The 17,128-nt window shown below is 34.6% G+C and overlaps 1 pseudogene; it reads left to right on the top strand.

Moving 5' to 3' along the window:
• The first annotated feature begins 307 nt into the window (after positions 1-307).
• Positions 308-14,534, top strand: LOC120140923 (annotated as a pseudogene).
• Positions 14,535-17,128: the final 2,594 nt, after the last annotated feature.

Here is a 17,128-nt window from a genome sequence, read left to right as displayed (position 1 = left end):
TTTGTGGTCTCTTTTATGTAAATTAATGTATTTTGTTTTAATGAAAGTTTAAAATTTCCCTATTTTCTTTAAGTGTCAAAGTTTGAAAAGTCAATGTGACACTTCAGACTCGTATCCGGGTCGGGTACGGGTTGGGGGTGTTACATTTAATGGTATCAGAGCTACGATTTAGTCGATTCTCGGCATAAACCGGAGTCTAGAGTGTCCTATAAAGTATGTATGCCAACAAAATAGTGAAAACTTCTGATCTGATATAATAGTAAGTATGTTGTCTTGCTAATAGAACGACATGATTATGTTTTTATAGATGTCCAGACATGGTAGCTCTAGGAGTGAAACAGGAGACGATAGGCCCGCTGAAAGCAGTAATTCACCTGCCCTGGCGAGGCAAAGTGAAGATCATGCACCCTCTAGAGTGCTTGTAAGTGGTCAAGATGTGTTCTTTAGAACACTGGACACGGTATTGGTACGTTTCCAACCTTTTGTTACTTTAACTCCAAGAATGAATATTGCGAAGGAGTTGAAGGGTTTAGGAGCACCAGAGTTTAGAGGTGAAACTGAAGAATGTCACATTGCTGCGGACCTTTGGCTTAATGACGTGAAAATCATGCTTGAGGGACTTCATTGTTCTGATGCTGATAAGCTTGATGGAGTGGTTTCCTTGCTGATAGGGCAAGCAAGGATTTGGTGGACCAACGTTACATTGAGAATGTCTGATGATCAAGTAACTTGGTCCCTGTTCTTAGAGGAGTTCAAGCATAAATATATCGGAGATCAGTTCATCTGACAAATGAAGTAAGAGTTCATGAACTTGAAGTAATAGAATCGTACAGTGTATGAGTACGAATGTGAATTCAACAAGTTGACCCGCTTCGCTGCTGAGTTAATTCCTACAGAGAATGATGCTTGCGAGTGGTTTGTAGAGGGATTATGTCATCGTTTAAAAGAGATGCTTATTGTGTTGAACTTATCTTCATTTCAAGAAGTGGTGAATCATGCTAAAGCTCTGGAAAGAGCTCAGAATGAGAGGTTCGGAGATTCTCGAGCTCAGACTTTGAAAAAATTGGGCGCATCATCGAGTGTTGCACCATTAAAAAGGGGTAGAGATGTGAGTTCTCGACCCCAAGCGAGATTAGAGTCAGTTGCATCTTCTGCAAGGGGATCAAATCAGATGAGGGGTTGACAGAAACAGTCTGTGGGATCTGGAGCTGGGAGATCTAAACCGAGCCAAGTCAGGCAATGTCCACATTGTGAAAGGAACCATTCGGGGATATGTAGAATGATTTCTGGAGCTTGTTTTAAATGTGGGGACACAAGACATTTTGTTCGGGATTATCCTATGATAGCTGGTGAATCGGTATAGCCAGAGAGGTTTGCCTCGGTTATTCCGAGGGAAAGAGGTAGAGGTAGATGAAGAAGTCAGTCAGAGTCCTCGACTCCACAAGAGATACGCTCCACAACTCGGGTGTATAATATCAAGACTAGCGAGGATAGAGATGACCCGGAGATTATAGCATGTACCTTTCAACTGTATGACAATAATGTTTTTGTATTGATTGATTCAGGTTCTACTTATTCTTAAATTTGTAGTAAGTTAGTGAGAGAATTGAATATTCAGTTATAAGCTACTAGCAACGAGGTGATAGTGACTAATACGTTAGGGCACAGTGCTCGGGTCAATATGGTATGTCGAGGGTGTCCCATACGGATTCAAGGAATTGAATTCCCTACTAATCTGATGGAATTACCTTTTGATAAATTCGATGTGATACTGGGAATGGACTAGTTATATCATTATTATGCTAATGTTGACTGTAGACTAAAAAGGAATATGTTGAGAAGTTCAGAAAGTATATAAATTATTGTATTTAGTGAAGGATGGAACCCATTGGCTAATTTAATATCAGTGATGGTGGCAAAGAAGTTATTGCTGCAGGGATGTCAAGGGTTTATTGCTAGTGTGTTGGATGTGAGAGCTAAAGAGAAGGGAATTGAAGAAATTCCTATAGTTAGAGAGTTTTCTGACGCTTTTCCTGCAGAGTTACCGGGTTTGCCTCCAGACAGAGAGATAGGATTTCAGATTGAGGTAATGACAAGAACTACACCTATCACCATGGTACCATATAGAATGGCCCAAAAAAATACAAGAACTAAAGATCCAATTACAAGAATTATTGGACAAAGGGTTTATCAGACCAAATGTCTCACTGTAGGGAGCTCCAGTTTTATTCGTCAAAAAGAATGATGGATCCATGCGTCTTTGCATTGATTATAGGCAACTCAATAAAGTGACAATCAAGAACAAGTATCCACTCCCCCGAATTGACGATTTATTTGATCAGTTAAAGGGATCTTCAGTGTTTTCGAAAATTGATTTACGTTCTGGTTATCATCAATTGAATATTCAAGATAAAGATATTCCAAAGACAACATTTAGAACGAGATATGGTCACTATGACTTTATCGTAATGCCATTTTGAGTTACAAATGCTCCAGCTGCTTTCATGGATTTGATGAACCGAATATTTCAACCTTATTTGGATCAATTTGTAGTGGTGTTTATCGATGACATTTTAGTGCATTCAAAGTCGGAAGAAGAGCATAGTTTGCATTTAAAAATTGTTTTACAGACTTTGAGAGAAAATAAGTTTTATGCTAAACTCTCTAAATATGAATTTTGGTTGAAGGAAGTGCGTTCCTTGGACATGTAATTTCTGCAGAAGGAATTCGAGTGGATCCTCAAAAGATCAAAGCCATTTTAGAGTGGGAAGTTTCAAAGAATGTGTCAGAAGTCCAGAGTTTTATGGGGTTAGTTGGTTATTACCGAAGGTTTGTTAAAAACTTTTCGATAATAGCATTACCCCTAACTAAATTATTGAGGAAAGAGGAAAATTTTGTGTGGACTCTGGAGTGCAGAGAGAGTTTTGAAAAGCTAAAGAGGATTTTAACAAAAGCTCCAATGTTGATTCAACCCGAATCTGGCAAGAATTATATAGTGTACAGTGATGCATCTTATAACGGTTTGGGATGCGTGTTAATGCAATAGGGAAAATTGATAGCATATGCATCGAGACAATTAAAACCGCACGAAAAGAATTATCCAACGCATGATCTAGAGATGGCTACAGTAGTGTTTGCACTTAAGATCTGGCGTCACTATTTGTATGGTGAAAAGTGTTATTTGTATACAGATCACAAGAGTTTAAAGTACTTGATTACTCGGAAATAGTTGAATTTAAGACAAAGGAGATGGGTGGAATTATTAAAAGATTACGATGTAGTGATTGATTTCCATCCAGGAAAAGCAAATGTTGTAGCAGATGCCTTAAGTCAAAAGACATTTGCAGCCTTACGAGCTATGGATGCCATACTATCGTTAAGCGGAGACGGTGCAATATATGCAGAGTTAACTCTCAAGCCATCATGGCTAGATCGAATTAAAGAATTGCAGGCTAGAGATGAAAAGTATTCAAAGAAGCTACAACAGATAAGGAATGAAGAGGTTACGGATTATGAAATGAAAGCTGATGGGAACCTATATTATCAAGGGAGGCTAGTGATTCCAGATGATGATGAGTTAAAGAAAGACTTGTTAACGAAAGCTCATTGTAGTTCATTGACCATGCATCCTGGAGGAAACAAAATTTATATGGATCTCAAGAGTCGATATTGGTGGCCTAGAATGAAGAGAGACATTACGGAATTCGTATCCAAATGTTTGACGTGTCAGCAAGTCAAAGCTGAACATCAGGTTCCGTCAGGATTATTGCAACCAATGTCTATTCCTCAGTGGAAATGGGATAATGTAATAATGAATTTTGTAATGGGGTTACATTTGACTCCGAATAAAAGAGATTCCATCTGGGTGGTTGTAGATAGATTGACTAAGTCAGCTCATTTTATTCCGGTACGAGTTGACTTTACCATAGACAAGTATGCCGAGTTGTATATCCGGGAGATTATACGTCTACATGGAGTATCTGTTTCTATTATTTCGAATCGAGATCCTAGATTTACTTAACGGTTTCGGAAATCATTACATAAAGCATTGGGAACTCGGTTGAACTTTAGTATAACATTTCATCCTCAAACCGATAGGCAATCCGAGCGAACAATCCAAATTTTGGAGGATATGTTTAGAGCTTGTGTTATCGAGTTCAAATGATCTTGGGAAAGGTACTTGCCTCTTGCTGAATTCGCGTACAACAATAGTTATCAATCAAGCATCAAAATGACACCTTATGAAGCTCTTTATGGAAGAAGATGTCATACGCCCCTAAATTGGTTTGAGCTTAAAGATAAAGAAATTCTTGGTCCTGAGTTGATCCAGGAAGTGGAAGAAAAGGTCTAAGTAATTCAAAGTAATCTCAAAGCAGCAGCTGATAGGCAGAAATCATACGCAGATTTAAAGAGAAAAGAGATAGAATATCAAGTTGGAGATAAAGTGTTTCTTAAAGTGTCTCTATGGAAGAAAGTTTTGAGGTTTGGACGTAAGGGAAAACTTAGTCCTAGATTCATCGGACCGTATGAGATTGTAAAAAGAGTTGGACCAGTGGCATATCAACTGGCGTTGCCATTTGAAATAGAGAAAATTCACAATGTCTTTCATGTCTCAATGCTTCGGAAGTATCGATCTGATCCCTCCCACATCGTGACTTCTGAAAAGGTTTAGGTTTAACCAGATTTGTCTTATGAAGAGGAACCAGTTAAAATCTTAGCTCACGAGATTAAGCAACTAAGAAACAAGACTATTCCATTAGTTAAAGTATTATGGAGGAATCAAAAGATAGAGGAAGCAACATGGGAACGTGAAGAGGACATGAGGATTCAGTACCCCCAACTCTTCGCATAATGAAAATTCGAGGACGAATTTTCTTAAGGGAGGAGATTTGTAACATCCTCAATACCGGGTTAGTGACTAAATTGTAAAACTTCAGAATTTGGTAATTAAAGCATAATAATTGAATAATATTGTAATTTGGTATAGGGTTAAATTGCAAGGAAGATAGAATTGAAGGATAGAATGGTCATTTGCAAGGAAATAATTAAAGAAGGGATATATATATTAGCTACACGTGGAAAAGAAGTAAGCAAAACACAAGGTTCCAGAGTTCTCTTCTTCTCTTCTTTCTCCACACGTGAAGAGGTAAAAACAAAGGTGATATTTCTTATGAGCTAATTGTTTGCTGAAATATAAGTTTGGTTTTGCTCCTTAGATGCTAATTAAGCTTAAGGAAAGCTTAATTTGCTTTTAAGCAACAAGATGAAGGGTGTAGGAAGAATTAAAGATCAGGAGTTCTTGAATGAAATTTTGAAATAGAGTTCATATTTGAAATCGGAGGTTGAATTTGACTTGTCATCGACTTAATTAAGACATACAAAGTGTTATAATTATATTTAGAACATGTTTGAAATTGAGGGAGATTCTTGAAATCTATGTGGAGGATTGGATTTTTAAGTTTAAGAGGTATTGAATGGGTATTAATTAGTTTAAGTAGGTGTATGCAAGTTAAGGATATAAAAAGAGGAGAAATATAAAGTGTTGAGAAGATTATGAAGAGATTTTCGTGCTAAAATAACATTTCTGGGCTATGTGCATCGATACACATTCAATGTGTACCGATGCATCAAGGGTAAAATCCCAGAAATTGTTCAAGGTGTATCGATGCATATGGAGTGTATCGATGCACTCCTTTAAAATAAAAACATCGAATGTCATCAGTGTATCGATGCACAAGTAGTGCATCGATGCACCCGCTTAAAATACAAACATCGAATGGGATTTATGTACCGATGCATAGATAATGCATCGATGCACCCGTCAACGGATGCATCGATACATGGTGCAGTGTATCAATGCATACCTTCATTAAAAGATGAAAATAACTTTTTTAGCCTAAGGAGTGATAGTTTAGAATATATCAATTAGTATATTGATATGTATCAATGTATTATTATGTAGATTTAGAACGTAATCTCGTTCCAGAACAATCAAAGGATTAGAATCGGTCAAAGTACGCAAGGCTAAGGTGAGTGTCTATCCTAGATAGAATTATATTGAGATAAGACTTGTGATAAGTTTATCTCTTAGAATTGAATTTATAATTCCATATTCATGCACATGCATACATATATATATGTATTAATAATATAATGACTTCATGTATAATTCATTTATGATTTAACATGATATTATATGAATGAATGCCATCATCGAAGAATCCTTCCAGGTATGTGTAATAAGAGAAATGATTATATGAAGTGACTTATGCGTTTACATGGACAATGATGAAAGAGATATGAAATGAGAAATGCATTTATAAATAAGCCCATGTTATTTAATATGAGAGCTGTATGTATAATTGGCATGCCAAGAGTCGAGGTATTATCAGTGGTCATTCGGGACAAATATTCAGTGCTCCTAGTGGGATTTTATTCGAGCTATGGTGACAGCATTATGCACAACCTCAGTGTACTCGCGTACCTTCTGTTCTCAATAATGTACATGGGCAATCCAAAGATAAATTAAAGTGAAATTAGCATGGGAATGTATGTGTTATGAGTACATGTTATCACCATATATGTTATAGTGTAATAGATACATGAAAGTTGAAATGTTCTGATCAATGATAAGAATGTATATTCATAAATTCATTGTTATACATGTGTATACATATATTTATGTTATGCCTCACTAAGTCTATGACTTAGCGTGTAAGTGATTTACACGTAGGTACCAAGAAACAAGAAGAGCAGTAATAGAAGTGGCAATGACAATATCACTACTAAAAGATCAGATCAGAAGTAATTGACAAAGTATGTATTTTGGTTGTGTATAGAGTGTTGGCATGTAATAAGTTGTTAATTACGAATGCTCATATCAATTTTGTATTTTGTGGTCTTTTTTTTAATGTAAATTAATGTATTTTGTTTTAATGAAAGTTTAAAATTTCCATGTTTTCTTTAAGTGTCAAAGTTTGAAAAGTCAACGTGACACTTCAGACTTGTATCCGGGTCGGGTACGGGTTGGGTTGTTATAATGTTTGCATATCTTCGAACATTTTCCCAATCATCAATTGTAGGGACTCTATCTCTAACTGTGAGGTCGAGAGAAAAAATTATTGTCATCACGAGCATATGAATTAAATGCATTCTTATATTTTTCAGCCACCTTCAACATCATATATGTTGAGTTCCACCTAGTAGGTACATCTAAACGCAAACAAACTTTAATATCTATCATTTCTTATTTTGTTCGATCATAGAATTTTTTTCATCCTTGATGGTGATGCTCTTATGTACCACCTTACAACAACTCTAACTCTATCAACATACAAAGAAGCATACTTAATACCTTCTTGCACAAAGAGATTAATAACGTGTGCAACATATCTCATATGCATATATTTCCCATTTACAACACAAATATTTTGATGGTTCGACTTATTTCTCAAATATTCAATACCAACATTATTAGCAGATGCATTATCAACTGTAATAGTGAAGACACTCTCAATCCCCCAATCCTGGATGCACTTTTCAAGGGTTTGACCTATGTTTTCACTTCTATGAGCAGATATCGGACAAAAGTTTATAATTCTCTTTTGCAACATCCATTCATTATCTATCCAATGTACCGTTAGAACCATATAAGATACCCTTTGCAGTGAAGTCCAAATGTCAGTTATCAAACAAATTCTGCTTGTATATTTTTCAAAAAAAAATTCTTCATTAATATCTTTATGGAGTTAAATAAATCGAGACAATCCCTTCTAATTGTAAAACGAGAAGGGATATAAAATCTTGGGCATGTTAAAGAAATAAATAACCTAAACCCTTACCTTCTACAAATTTGAAAAGGTAGCTCATCCACGATTATCATGTGAATCAATGTCTTTCTAATAGACTCTTCTTTAAACTTCGAATTTGGAAGTCTTGTCCCTTCACTTTCAAGGTCAGATCGACGTACTGCTATTTTAGATTGTCTAGAATCTGAAGTGTTACCTCGAGGTTTTTTTAAGTATGTCTTCAAATGATTATTCAAACTAGTTGTAGAACCCAATAATTGTATTTTTTCTATATTCAGTTACATATTTTTTGAAATGATTTCAACATGCTGCTCTTGGTTTTTTTTTTTTTTTGAACATTTTTATTACTCGTTGGATCATTGACTTTACATGTAGAGCTTTGTGAACTTTGAGTTGAACTTTGACCACATGATTGTGAGCTTTGAATCCCTAGTGATTAACTCATATACAATATCATTAAAAATAAGAATTGTGATGAATATACAAAACATAAAAAAGACAAAAACAAATGATTAAACGCACATAAAAAATCAAGAAATTTATAAAAAATATATATATAAAATTCTGCTATCAACAAAAAAGTAATATCAAACTACACTATTCAAATATATTATTTGAAACAATGGGCATACCAAGAACAATTTCACAGAATAATAACAATTAATCGAACTTTCAAACTTGTTTAGTTTATTTATGGGGTATAACATCTCTGTACAATGAAAGAAATTTAAGTTTGGACAATGGTTAAATCCATCTAAGGCAACCAAAGACTTCACATAATCATTTTTCTATGTATGGCAACACCTTAATGCATTTAGTTAGCTTTTGAGTTTTTCTTGATTCATATCGAGTATAATCATAATGATTCATATTCAAGTTAAATATTGAAACTACTTGACTTCAATAATCATATGTTTGTGGAAGTTTTTTTTTACAATCTCTTATTTTGGGTATGCACATGTGAATATCTACAAAGTTTTTAACAAAACAAATGTTGCAGAGCTCTTGCTTTTAATAGCATAATGGCCCAATTTAGTAAAAACTTATAATTTTTTTTAATTTATAATGGATATTATCAGTGCTAATCATTATGTGATATATATGCAAGACTAATTGTGCAGTTGACTATGTTTGGGAATATATGCAATTTTTAGTTTACAAAACTAATCATTATGGAAATTAGAAAAAAAATGTCCAGAACTGCTATCTGATCTCATATATCACACTTAAATTTTTTTTGTTTCCACCCCATTTTTATCTATCATGTTACTTTACTATGAAATGCATTTATACTTTATGTCATAGAGATATAAAAAATTCATAATATTGTTTGCGAGAGGGAGAGAAAACAAAAAATAAAGATGTTAAATACTGAATATAAATGAAATTAATTACTAATCAATAGGGGTGAGCATTTAATCGAGTCAAGTCGAGTCAAAAAAATTTGAGTTATTCGAGTTGACGAGTCATATTTTATAACTCGAAGTTGACTTCAAATTTTTTCGAGTCGAGTCTTGTCAAATTTTCGAGTTTCTATTTAAATTTATTTGTAAATATTTATAATATTATGACATCATTTAATTCTTATTTAAATGATATTTTATAATCACATACAATATATATGTATGTATGTGTATATGTATGTATGTATGTGTGTATATTTTTTCCCATGTGATTTACATATACGATACAAAGTCAAGGGACTTGAGTCAAACTTGAAAATCAATCTACTAATTAGTAAATTTTTTTGAATTATTCGAGTTGTATTTTACAACTCGATTTAAACTTTAAATTTTTTCGAGTCAAGTTTATGAAATTATAACTCGAAGTCAATTCAATTCGAGTAAAAAAAATCGATTTTTTTACTCGAATTTTGCTCACCCCTCCTAATCAACAAAGGAAAGCAGCCAACAACTTACTTTAATTTGTGAGACTTCTTTAACAAAAACGTAGATATCAATTGCTGTCAAAGAGAAAAGTTTTAGGGATTTTGACTTTCGCGTGAATGTTGGCGTTGCACGTTAGGTTAAGGTGGTCTACAAAGGGATTTAAAAAACTAAACAACATAATTTTTGAAATATTTAAACTAAATAGTAAAACGACGCCGTTTTAAATTTCAGTTTTTTTGGGTTTTAAAGTCGGCAAAATTTGAACTTGACTCGAATTCGAAAATCGAATTAAAAATTCAAATTGACTCGAATAACTCGAATTTAAAAAAAAATTTATTTTTCAAGTCGAGTTTTGTTCACCATTAGCTTTTGCCTTTTATTCATTTAGTTTTGGTTTTGGCATGCCACTTCAGTACCTTACTATTTTTATAAAGCAAAAATCAACAAATAAACGAATCAATTTATGTAAAAGTTACAAATAGTTTACATATTTGAATTAAATGTAAATGGATATTTTAAGAAATGGATATTTTAAGAAATGGATAATATTTTAGTGAACTAATTGCGTAACTTTTACCGCTACTTAGGGGTTAAAACACTATTTGGTGCACTTATTTTGTATTTTATTAAATATAACACAAAGACACAACATAATGTCAGAATTTATACCTAATGTTTGGTATAATATTTATTGGTATTTATATTTTTTACGCACTTTGATCTCAACATTTTATTGTAAAGTAAAATACTCATGACTTGATGAAAATCGTTAATTGACATAGTTAATGTATGTCGCAAAGTGAGATTATCATGTATCTAAAAATAATGACGTGATACATGTCACATATTAAAATGGATGATGCAACATACATCATGTGTTGAAAAAGGATAACATGATACATTTCACGTGTCGAAAGTGATAACATAACACATATAACGTATCAAAAGTTATAATATGTCAGATGGAATAGCTGACATATATCACGTGATGATGTAATAATATCATGTTAGTAACAAACGTTAATCATTAATATATGAATAATTTTAATCAAAGTACAAGTCAGTACATCTAAGAAAATGTTAGATTAAGATATTAAAAGATTGAACACAAAATTAATTATTTAATAAAACAAAGCTTGACCTGAGTTGTAGAAGCCAATTAGTCATAATCTAGTGTCATGTTACTAGAAAAAGTTTAATTCATGATTTTTTTCTTAAATATAAGTTTTATTTTACACAATAAATTATTGTCAACAATCTCTAGTGTTAGTAGTTGAAATCTCTCAGTTGATATCTCATATCTCTCCTAAATTATGAGTTCAATATTCATTAGGAGTAAAATTTCTCTTTCCTCTCTTCTAAGGAATTATAAAAAAATGAATAATTTATGGTGTAAATTGAGAAATATTTATATCTCGAGGGGTACATTGTATATTAAGCCAAAATAAATGACAGAGCTGGCCTGGCATAATAGCAATCACGATCGGCTCAAGTTTCCCTCCATTTTCAAAATCTCACTTTAAATGAGGTTTTATAAAAAAGAACCCTTTTTTTCAATTTCCCTCCTCAAAGTTCCCTCTTCGATTTTCATATTTTTCCTCTAAGAACAAGATTGAGCTTTCCTGTTTCCGAATTATAAATCTCGTTTCCCACTAAGCCCATTCTTCTTCTCCTCTCAAAGCTCATCAAAACAGGCAAATCCAAACACCTTTTTCTGAAACGCTAATGCCAACTAAACCATCTCCTTCCGAATCCTTTGTTTCACAAGAGAATGAAGGGTTCAGTCGAGTTTCGCCTTTTACGCCCGATTCCTTGTCCGTGTCTTCCTCTGTTTCAGTAATGGACGCTGATTCTCTTGGTCCTAAAACCATGGAAACCGCCGTCGGAGAAGAAACCGCTGCCGGAGGTTATCCTCCTTCGTCGGGTTCTCATACTGAATCCGAGCCGTCTCAGGGTCTAGCATTCGTGCCTTGTCAATCTAAGGAACCCAAAAACTCTTCGCAAGAGGAAGAAGACGATAAGTGGCCTTATAGTGACTATACTTATCCTTACAACAATGGTCTCAGAGACAACGAATTCAAATCCCCCGCATCTAAATGTTCTACATGGGGACACTCGTGGTCAGAGCCCTTGTCTCCTATAGAAGCTTCTGGAACTGAAGATAAACCGACCGGCGTGGTATGTTCCTGTCTCAGTATTTTACGGTCAATTTCTCTATAAACATACTTTTAGGTAGAACGATAATTGTATAAATCAATTTTTTGATATTGTTCATGCAGGGTGCTGGATTGGAAAATTTGGGTAACACATGTTTTATCAATGCCGTGTTGCAATGTTTTACTCACACTGTTCCATTTGTTTTGGGTCTTCAATCATTGAATCATCACGAGAAGCCTTGTGATCGTAAGTCTCTTGCTTCAATCTCCGTTTCTTTGTTCCTTTTCAGGTTTCTCACTGTTTTGTTCTTGTTGGAATTTCCAGGTGATAACGAGAGTTTTTGTTTGCTTTGTGCTATTCGTGATCACATTGAGCTTTCATTGAATTCATCTGGAGGAATTGTATTGCCTTCCAAAATTTTCGACTACTTGAACCGTATCCTTTATTTAGTTACTATTAGCTTTGTTGATTTATAATTTGGTCGATCACTTTATTCTGTTCCGATAAGTATTGATAAGTTCTGATTCAAAATTGGTTTTTTTTAGTAACTGTTGTTCATTTTCTTCTTTTGTTATTGCAATTTGATGAGATTGCCATATTTGCTATCAATGTGCGTAGAAATGTGCTTTTCAAGTATACATAGTTGCTCGAAAATTATGATATAATTGAACTTTGTTCATGATTTGATTCTTGACCCACATCGAACAAGACATCTCATCATTTTTCCAGAGATATCAGCAGGAAGATGCTCATGAGTTCCTGCAATGCATGATAGATAGGATTGAAAGCTGTTGCTCAAAGCCCAAGAATGATTTGTCCTCTGTTGATGATTGCCTTGTTAAGAAGGTTTATGGTGGTCGCCTTGTCAGCAGAGTATGAATGATGCAACTTGATCATGTTCAGTTGTTTTTATAGAAATATTTGATTTTTCTTTTCAAAGTTAGGATGTTTATAATATATTGGATGTGTTTGGCTTTGATGGTTTCAGCTATGTTGTTGCAATTGTGGCCATATTTCGTGCACTTATGAGCCCTTCAATGATCTGAGTTTGGAAATTGAAGATGTTGACACCCTTCCAAGTGCACTAGAGTCTTTCACCAAAGTGGAGAAGATAGATGATTTAGAGGCAAAGTTTAGGTGCGAGAATTGTAAAGAACAAGTGTCAATAGAAAAACAATTAATGCTGGATGAGGTTCCCTCAGTTGTGACATTCCATTTGAAGAGATTTAAGGCTGAAGGATCTTTTATTGAGAAGATTGACAAGCATGTCGACTTCCCACTGGAGTTGGATTTGCAGCCTTACACTATCGTCAAAAAGGGAAACAATGTGAGTATCACCTTTGTTGGTATCATCTACAATATCACCTTTGTCATTTGTGAGCTTTAGAAAAGACTCAATTTGATGTTTGATCAGTTTGTATTTGGTTCAAAATTATTGAATATCTAATTTGTTATCCTTTTCAACAGGAGGAATTGATATATCAACTATATGCAGTCGTGAAGCATTAAGGATTCAGACCAACTTCTGGACACTATGTTTGCTACATTCGGTCCTTTCCTGGTACATGGCATAAGATGAATGACTCAAGGGTAATGATTGACAAACTTGTTCGAGTATAACTTTCATTTTTGTTTTTACCAAGTATGGTTACCATAATTGCAAAATTGTTCCAATATGTTTCTTGTTGAAAATTTCTTGCTTATTAAGGATAATGGTGCTACAGAAGATTTGAATTTCCCTGATGTTTTAAACATTTTTGAATCTATAAGTTCACTGAAATTGTCGTGTTCAACCTTTTTAAGGTTACTCGTGTTGAAGAAGCTGTCCTTTCTCAGGAAGCCTACATTTTGCTATATGCTAAGAAGGGTATACCTTGGTTTTTGACTGCAATAGAAGTGCAAAAGCCCTATGCAGACCATGGAACCTCTGGTTCTTCACCAAAGTCTGTTCTAGATGACATAGATAGTGCTGATTGTGGTGCCAATGAATCTAAAGATGTTGCCAATCGAGCCTTATCTCAGTTCTCTAGTGAAACACATTGTGAAGCTAAGGTTGATGAACCATGTGTCATTGGCGATGGGATTTCTGGAGTGCCTGCAAATGAATCAGAATTTCATGTATCAAAGTGCACCTACTCCATAGATGATATTCCTATGACCGATGCTTCTACACCACCACCAAATCCAACCAATTGTTCTGATGAAGCTACAAATGGTGTTGGTTCCCCTTTGATGCCATCCAAATCTCAGACTGACCTTTCGGGTAAAAGAATGCCTTACTATTAAGTTTCATAGCATGTTTTTCTTTTCTAGGATAACATAACATAACTAGATGGCTTGCATTTACAGGATGTGTTCCACGAGCTCATTCGAAAGACGAGAAGTGTGGGGATGCTTGCAGAAGAGCAGCAGTTGACAAGACACCAGATATGAATCAAGGAAGAATCGAAGCAATGAGATATGCCAAAAGATGCCTAGTGCACGAGGAGCAAGATTAATGGCTCTGCTGACTCCACAACCTGCAGGTAAAATAAAGAAAAGAATGGGATCATCTCCTTGCAAAATGGTCAGCCCTCGGATGAAACGCAACCATAATCTTATGCGCCCGGTTGCCGTCCAACGCTGAAATGTTTGTGAGTCATTTTGGTTAAATTTAAGTGGTTGATTCTTGGTAATCCCATAGGGGCTCCTGGTTTACTTTTAACTTTAGACAGGGAAAATGTAAATCCAGGAATTTTTTGTAGTAAATATTATTTATTTTCCTTTATATATGGTAGATTTGTTAACCAATGAGTTCAAATATTTAGTATTTGCTTATTTACTTACGCATATTACTGGTTTTTTGTTACTACTTTCGGTGAGAAAATTTATAAAATTTCATATTCTTAGTGTCGTCTACTAGTGATGATAAGGTACTTTCAAGGAGCATAGCTCCCATGCCCACCACCTTCACCACTCCCACCTCCATATCTGCCTCCATGAGCACCTCTTTCACCATAGCCGTCACCACCTCCACCACTAGAGCTGATGCTGCCCCTGCCGGAACCTCACCCGACTCTTGATGTTTGATCCTGACCCATCCTTAGATGTAACCATTTCTAAGGTGATCCTTTAGGGCAAACCTTTTTCGAGGTTCAAGTATTGGACACAGAAACACAAAAGAATATCATTATGGACAAAAATAATATTTTAAAATAAGATTCGACCTGATTCAACTTTGAATAATATTAAAAAAAAAATAGACAAATATTGTTAAATTGAATAACGAGGAGTTTAACGTCCCTTAAATAATGTATCGATTTTAAATCTTGTAAAAGTAAAAAATCTAACAATAAAAGAGTTTGGTTTTTAAAATAAGATAGGACTCAACTCAATCCTAAACTAAATTAAAACATTTATCAAATGCCCCAATCCCAAACTTTATCAAAATGGGATTGGACCTTTTTGACCCATTGGAGAAGCACAGAACAGAAGTAGAACCCACCCAAATTTTGTGAAATGCACAACCCCAAAACTCATTATACAAGGCCTCATTCACCTGGGGATGAAAAATCATTTGCTGCTATCAAAGGTACGTCCGTAGCAAACTAAAACACCCATGACTTGTATTTGAGTAGTTGTATCTATAAGGTATGTACGTTATTAATTAATTAAAAATATTCAGAATAAATATTACTTTATAATCATCCCAACTATTAAAAAACACCTCTCCTCTCAAGCTTCGGACAACAACGGGTCCATCGTAGATGCATGTCTGGATCAAAGAGAAAAACATTCCCAAATAATTTACTTCACTTTTTATCTTGTCTAGAGAATCATGCATAGAGCATTCATCCTAAATGAAACACGTACTGGAAAGCTTTGAGCAGCAACATTCATTGCGGTGGGACTGCATGGTGAAACTCACCTCGTCGGTTCAGTGCCTAAAAGATTCGAGTGCTAAGAAACTCTTGTTTCTTTTGCTGCTGGATTTGATGGGTGAACAGTTGCATTATTATTCATTGAGCATCGTTTATGATGGAATTTGGACCCAAGTCGCTTTGGGATTGCTTCTTTCCTTTTGCCTTTGCCCACGTTTCCTCGAATTTAATCCACCAATCATTGCCTATCCATTCAACTATGTTGACAGTTTGCTAGTTTTATCTTTTGGTACGTTAGATATTTATTTGTAACTTGGATTTTTTGTGTCACATGTTTTCTCTTTTATAGAAAAATTAGAGATCATGAAATTCATGAACCCACTCATGGTAATTATGGAGAGCCTATGCATCCATATCACATTTTTTAAAGTACAATTATAAATAATATTTATTTAAATACTTATAATAAGAATTTATCATTATAATGCATGGTCAAATTGATAATAAGAATAAATTTAGATATGGTAACATACAGTGAGATTTAATATAAAATAAATATGAAAATAATTCACACATAATTTACCTAGGATGAGAACTCATCAAATGACCTCAGTGGTAAAAAAGAATGTTGTTATAACTAGAGGTTTTGAGTTCGAGTAATTACATCTTAAAAAAATTCTAAAGACTCGAATACGAGATCTCAAAATACTAAGAATTTCATCCCCTCTGAGTTTTTTTGTCAAATGATAATTTAGGTCCTATAAATTTAATCTTGAGTTCATATATTTAATAAACACTTGTATTTTTGAAGTTGAATAATTTAATCTGTCCCGATGTTTGATCTCGAGTTCATACATGCATCCATGGCCAGGTAAGTTGATACATGAGAAAGGAACAACAGTAGCTTTGGGGTGCCACTTGTTTGAAAAGAGATTTTAGGTGTGTGATTTGAAACATAGAATGAAAGAAGAAGCAAAGGCAATTGCCCACCAAATACTAAAACTACACTTCCACCTTCAACGTGGGGCATCTCCCCCCACATGACTTGCCTCTTAACACTGGACTAACTCGGTAACTCGTCCTAGTTTGCTTACCTGTTTCTCAAAAGCACTTTGGAACTCCATTTTTCTAGTTGAAGTTGACCCTAGGTCCCCCAGTCCACGTGTCAGAAACCCAGAGAATGAAGATTCTCTTCGCACACCCAGCTAGGGTACCCTTTGCCTCACACCGCTGTTTCCTGCCTGGAAATGGATAATTAAGCAAACTATATTCATTTTCCAAAAGAGAAAACAAAAAGGATAATTTATTTAAGGCCAACATGGAAATACTGTAACCTAATTGTCGCATTTACTTAAAGCTTTTGTAAGAAAAGATTCTGTCTAATAATTAATTGAAACCAAAAGGAAAAGGTAGA

The sequence above is a fragment of the Hibiscus syriacus genome, unplaced genomic scaffold (assembly GCF_006381635.1).
Source record: "Hibiscus syriacus cultivar Baekdansim isolate YM2019G1 unplaced genomic scaffold, ASM638163v2 tig00110788_pilon, whole genome shotgun sequence".
In the NCBI taxonomy this organism is placed as follows: domain Eukaryota; kingdom Viridiplantae; phylum Streptophyta; class Magnoliopsida; order Malvales; family Malvaceae; genus Hibiscus; species Hibiscus syriacus.
Note: the sequence above shows the minus strand (reverse complement) of the source record. Positions and strands in the feature narration are given on the sequence as shown.